This window comes from Vulpes lagopus, chromosome 6 (genome assembly GCF_018345385.1).
Source record: "Vulpes lagopus strain Blue_001 chromosome 6, ASM1834538v1, whole genome shotgun sequence".
NCBI lineage: Eukaryota > Metazoa > Chordata > Mammalia > Carnivora > Canidae > Vulpes > Vulpes lagopus.
Window position 1 is genome coordinate 25926233 of NC_054829.1, and position 6923 is coordinate 25933155.

Below are 6923 nucleotides of genomic sequence, written 5' to 3' on the forward strand. Positions count from 1 at the left end.
AAATGAATGTAAATAATGTCATGAAATTGCAGTTTGATACTGTGCCTGCAAAGACTCTGAGCCTGAGTCTTGTTCTGTTTTCATAGAGGGGGAGGGTAAGAGATGTCATAGGGGAGTCAGACATTGGCACCCAAGTGAGAATTTTCTTTCCTTTTTTTTTTTTTTTTAAAGATTTTATTTATTTATTCATAGAGAGGCAGAGACACAAGCAGAGGGAGAGGGAGAAGCAGGCTCCATGCAGGGAGCCCGACGTGGGACTCGATCCCAGGCCTCCAGGATCACACCCCAGGCTACAGGTGGCGCCAAAGCACTGCGCCACCGGGGCTGCCCTAGAATTTTCTTTTTCTTTTTTTTTTTTTTTTTTTTTTTTAGAATTTTCTTAATAAAGTTAGAAACCAAAAAAAAAAAAAAAACAAAGTTAAAAACCCAGAGTAGGAACTGTAAGGAAACAAGTTTCTTACTCTAAGCCTGTTTTTCTTTTTAAGATTTTATTTATTTATTCATGAGAGACAGAGGACCAGAGAAATGGGCAGAGGGAGAAGAAGGCTTCCTGTGGGGAGCCTGATGCAGGATCAGGACCTGAGCCAAAGGCAGACGCTCAACCACTGAGCGGCCCAGGTTCCCCACTCACTCTTAAGTCTTGATGTTATTTACTGCCTTGGTATTGCTGAAAATTATGCCAGATGTGGGGTGGGAGGGAAATTATAAATGGAAATTGGGGAAGTGCTGTCTGGATTGCTGAAGCCTCTCCAGCCTGGTTCAGCTGGCAAGTAGGCCACTAGTGTTGTAGGCCAGGAGTCTGTTCCTCCTCAGCTCCAGCCCATAGGCCTGTTGGGGCGCTAGAGCAGTGCATCAAGGTACCCTGCTGAGAGAGCTAAGGTGGCCCCCTGACCAGATTTGATGGCTGGTCAGATCCCCAGTGAAGCCTTCTCAGGGACCTACAGGATTATCAGCTTTACAAAGGCCCATGGAAGTCCTGCAGCCAGTATCTAGCCCTTTCACAGGGCTGAGAGGGACCTCAAGGTTGGCATCTGCTCCGGGAGCCTTCCCGTCCTTGAATCTCCCAACGGCATCCCACCAGGCAATCTTCTGGCCCCTGGTCAAACACATCTAACACGGGACCACCCATCCTTGGACCCCTCTAACGAAGACAGTTCTTGCTTAGGTTAATGGGAAACCTGTCTCCCCTTGGGTGTGTGTTAAATTGTGAGGGCCGGGTGTGGAAGGATCCTCCTCAATAATTTAATTTCTGTATATTTTTCAATGTAGCTGAAGCTCCCCTCTAGCCTTTTTGCTGATAGCATTGCCTTACTGACCTGGTTTCTCCTCACTAGATGGTTTAGCTCCAGAGCCTTCCTGCAGTTGCTGCTGCTAGCAGATGACTTGAGGGACTAAGTTGGTACCTAACTTGAGGTCTTAGTATTTTCTGTGTCCTCCACCTCAGACTTGTTCCTAGTACTGTTTCTGTTGTGAATGCTCAGTGTTCACTCTTGTAGAAGCTCTGCCAGGAGAAAGCTGTTCTTAGGGGCAGACCCCACCTTTACCTATCATTCGTCTCAGAAGGAGGCTACTGAGAGTTTCGGATCAATCCATACACACCTGCATGAAGAAGTCAAGTTATGTGTCCTCGGGATAGAACAAGGACAAAATGTTTATTTATTTTTTTTATTTTTTATTTAAAAAAATTTTTTTTAGAATTTTTATTTATTTACGATAGTCACACACAGAGAGAGAGAGAGGCAGAGACACAGGCAGAGGGAGAAGAAGGCTCCATGCACCGGGAGCCCGACGTGGGATTCGATCCCGGGTCTCCAGGATCGCGCCCTGGGCCAAAGGCAGGCGCCAAACCGCTGCGCCACCCAGGGATCCCTATTTTTTATTTTTTTAAAGATTTATTTATTTATTCATGATAGAGAGAGAGAGAGAGGCAGAGACACAGGCAGAGGGAGAAGCAGGCTCCATGCAGGGAGTCTGATGTGGGACTTGATCCCGGGACCTCAGGATCACACCCCGGGCCGAAGGCAGGAGCTAAACCGCTGAGCCACCCAGGGATTCCCCCAAAATGTTTATTTTAAATGTTTTCAGGACGCCTGGGTGGCTCAGCGGTTGAGTGTCTGCTTTAGGCTCAGGTCGTGATCCTGTGGTTCCAGGATCGAGTCCCACATCCGGCTTCCTGCATGGAGCCTGCTTATCCCTCTGCCTATGTCTCTGCCTCTCTGTGTCTCTCATGAATAAATAAATAAAATCTTTAAAAAAATAATAAAAATAGGGCAGCCCAGGTGGCTCAGCGGTTTAGTGCCACCTTCAGCCCAGGGCGTGATCCTGGAGACCCGGGATTGAGTCCCACATCTGGCTCTCTGCATGGAGCCTGCTTCTCCCTCTGCCTATGTCTCTGCCTCTCTCTCTCTCTCTCTCTCTCTGTGTCTCTCATGAATAAATAAATAAAATCTTTAAAAATCATAATAATAAAAAAATGTTTTCAGATCAACCAGGCCAATAATCTCCCAAACTTAAAGTTTCATTCTACCTCAGGGAACTACACAGATCCAGTAGATGGTACATAGAAAGGTTATTCTCTCCCTTTGTCCCTCTTAGGATTCCTAGGGCTGTGGGATGCGGCAGGAAAGCAGTCTTTTGTCATCCCCATCACATGCCTGTTTATCATAGTGATACTCCCTAATGCCATCTACAGCTTAAATGCAATCCCTACCAAAATCCCAATGGCCTGTTTTTGCAGAAATGGAAAGGCGGATCCTAAAATTCACACAGAATTGCAAGTGATCGCAAATAGGCAAAACAATCTTTGAAAAAGAACAGAGTTGGAGAACTCTCCACTTTGAGATGTCAAAAATTACTTCAAAGCTATGGTAACTAAAACATTGTAGTATTTGCAGGAAGCTCAGGTGGCTCAGCGGTTTAGCATCCCCTTAAGCCTGGGGCCTGATCCTGGAGACCTGGGATCGAGTCCCATGTCGGGCTCCCTGCATGGGGCCTGCTTCCCTCTCTGCCTCTCTGTGTCTCTCATGAATGAATAAAGTCTTTAAAACAAAACAAAAAACACATTGTAGTATTTGCATAAAGAGAGACATGCCGTGCAATGGGATAGAATTAAGAGTCCAGAAATAAGCCCATACATCTGTGGTCAAATGATTTTTGTCAAAAGTACCAAGACCTTTCAATGGGGGAAAAACAGTCTGACAAATGGGGCTGGAAAACAGTATCCACATGAAAACGAATGAAAGTGAACCCTTATACCAGATGCAAAAACTCAAAATGAATGAAAATTAAAAATTTTTAAAGATTTTCTTTATTCATGGGAGACACAGAGAGGCAGAAAACATAGGCAGAGGGAGAAGCAGGCTCCATGTGGGGAGCCCGATGCTGGACTCAATCCCAGGACCCCGGGATCATGACCTGAGCCAAAGGCGGATGCTCAATCTCTGAACCACGCAGGCTGCCCGATGAAGATGTTTTAAGAGTTGTATTGGGACACCTGGGTGGCTCAACGGTTTAGCGCTACCTTCAGCCCAGGCGTGATCCTGGAACCTCAGGATCGAGTCCCACGTCCGGTTCCCTGCATGGAGCCTACTTCTCCCTCTGCCTGTGTGTCTGCCCCTCTCCCATGAATAAAGAAATAAAATCTTAAAAAAAAAAAAGTCATGACTTTGGATCTGGCAATGGTTTCCTTTTTTTTTTTTTTAAGATTTTATGTTTTTCATGAGAGACAGAGAGGGGCAGAGACATAGGCAGAGGGAGAAGCAGGAGCCCTGTGGGGAGCCCGATGAGGAACTCGATCCCAGGACCCCAGGATCATGACCCTCTGAGCCAAAGGCAGACACTCAACCACTGAGCCACCCAGGCATCCCCTGGCAATGGTTTCTTAAATATGCCCAAAACACAAGCAACAAAAGAAAAACGTATTGGATTTCATCGAAATTAAAGCTTTTGTGTATCAAAGGACACTATCAGGAGACAGCGAGATAGTGGACTAGATGGCTCCAAACATCCATCCCTCCAAAGAAACATCGAAAGATGAGCAGAAACCATCAGAACCAACTTTGTCAGAACCGGAGAATAGTCCAAGGTTTGTAGGAAACAAGCAAACAACCAAGAAAAAAACTAAAGTGGTAGGAAAGCTTCATGGTGCTTTTCCTTGCCCTCGCCTCATCTCCTGGGTTCCTGGGTTCCGTGGCAGTTTTGAAGAGGGCAGCTCATGTTGCCCATGTGGGACCCTAGACCCTGGTTCCAGAGAAAGCAAAGCAGACCTTATTCCCAAATGATTGTGTTTGTTTTAACCTGTTTGGTGCTAGGAAGACAGACATGAGGTGCTCGTCTCTGTTTTGCCCGATTCAGAACTCACTGGGCAGAAAAGTAGTGGGCATTGCTCAAAAGGTTTGAAAGGTGCACAAAACTTGCAGCCACCTGAAGCAAAAGATTATGATTGAGACATACAACAGACTACCCAAAGTCTATGAAGAATTGCTGGGGAGAGAGTTTCTTTGGGACATTAGGGTGTTCCAAATGTGACCATGTGTCTGTCCTAGGGGATTTAGAAAGGCACATGCATGGCCAGGACAGGATGCATGCTCAGGAGAGACCTGAGAAGACCCTGAGCTTTCCCCTCTGGCTGGTCTCTGGGCTCATTCCAAGTAGGAAGTTGAGGTATAGTTAAAGGAGTTAAACTGGCTCAGTGTTAGGGGTACCCTAGCACTGAGCCAGTCTTCAGAGACTGGGAGAGAGGTACGTTTTTTGGGCTCCTGGCATTAAGGGAAATCTCTGTCAAAATACTGGCTGAGGTGGCAGCCCCGGGGGGCTCAGCGGTTTAGCGCCACCTGCAGCCCAGGGTCTGATCCTGGAGACCCGGGATCCAGCCGCATCACGCTCCCTGCTCAGTGGGGAGTCTGCCTCTGCCTCTCCCTTTCCCTCACCCACCGCTCCTGCTCTCTCACGTGGCCCCCCCCCCCATCAAATAAATAAAATCTTTAAAAAAGAAATACTGGCTGAACAGAGACTTTAAGTAACCACACATGACAAGGATGACAGTCTTTGCAAAACTAGTTTGAGAAAGTCTCCAAAATAGATGTCTGCAGCCTTTAGTAATCAAAAACAGCAAACTCAGGAAGGGAATGGAAGGAACTGGGTGGGACGCCTGGGTGGCTTAGCGGTTGAGCATCTGCCTTTGGCTCAGGTCATGATCCTGGGGTTCACGGGATAGAGTCCCACATTGGGCTCCCTACATGGAGCCTGCTTCTCCCTCTGCCTGTGTGTGTGTGTGTGTGTGTGTGTGTGTGTGTGTGTGTGTTTTAAGATTTTATTTATTTATTCATGAGAGACACAGAGAGAAAGGCAGAGACACAGGCAGAGAGAGGAGAAGCAGGCTCCATGCAGGGAGCCCAACGTGGGACTCGATCCCAGGACTCCAGGATCATGACCTGGGCCAAAGGCAGACGCTCAACCACTGAGCCACCCAGGCATCCCATCTGCCTGTGTTTCTGCCTCTGTGTGTGTGTGTGTGTGTCTCATGAATAAATAAATAAAATCTAAAAAAAAGATTTATTTATTAAAAAATTATTTTATTTATTTATTCATGAGAGACACACAGAGAGAGAGGCAGAAACACAGGCAGAGGGAGAAGCAGGCTCCATACAGGGAGCCTGACATGGGACTAGATCCCAGGTCTCCAGGATCACATCCTGGACTGAAGGCGGTGCCAAACCGCTGAGCCACTGGGGCTGCCCTTTTTTTTTTTTCTTTTTTTTTTTTTTAAGATCTTTTTTTTTAAAGGAAGGAACTGGGTTCCAGTTACTATATTCAGATACCCAGTTTTCAACAAGAACAAATTATACAAAGAAATAGGATTGTGGTCCATTTGGGGGTGGGGGGGAATGACAGAAACCATCTATGAGGAAGCCCAGTCCAGATATTGGTCTTACTAGACAAAGCTTTAAACCAACTGTCTTAAGTTGCTCAGATAGAGGAAACCCAAGAAACCAAGAGCTCAGTTAGAGGAAACCCAAGAGCTAGCTCTGGACCTACCTGACTTTAGTGTTGGACTTGGTGCTGCAGCTGCTTCTAGCTCTGGAGCTGGCACTGGCTCTAGGTTTGTAACTGATGCTGGAGCTGGAGCTACAGCTGATGTGGCCCTGCACCTGATGCTAGAACTGGTCCAGGAACTGGCTGTACCTCTGAAGCTTGTTCTAGCCCTATAGCTGACTCTGGCTCTGGTGGTAGAGCTGGGGTTGGAGCTGGTGCTAGCTCTGTCCAGTTAATGGCTCTCTAACTGGCTCCGGCTCTGCAGCTGGCTCTGGCTCCGGTTCTGACACTCAATTTGGCTGTAGCTTGGGAACAGGTTCTAGTGCTGGTGCTGAAGTTTATTCTAGCTCTAAAGCTAACACTCAGTATGGCTGTAGCTTGGGAGCAGGTTCTAGATCTGGTGCTGGAGTAGGTGCCAGAGCTATTTCTAGCTCTGAAACTGGAACTAGCACTGGTGCTTGGTCAGATGCTGGTAATGAAGCTGGCATAGGGTCTAGCTTCGGAGTGGAAATCTGAGCTCACTCTAGCTTTGGAGAAGGCACTGGATCTGGAGCTGATCAACTCTAGAGCTGGCACTGAAGTTGAATGTCGCTCTGCAGCTGGCACCAGAGCTGGCTCTAGCTCTGGAGCTGGTGGTAGAGCTAGCACTGGATCTGGGCAGGGGCTTGTTCTAGCTCTAGAGTCGGCTCTGCCTGTGGGTCTACAGCTAGACGTGGTGCCAAAGCCATCTCTAGCTCTGGATCTGGTGTTACAGCTGGCACTGGAGCTGGTTCTGGAAGAGCTGGACATAACCTTCCAGGTCCAAGCCAGGCAGGTTGAGCTATACTAAGGCCACCTGCTGCTTCTGTCACAGAAGTCTGGAGGCTGACAGGAATCCTCCAAGCACCAGG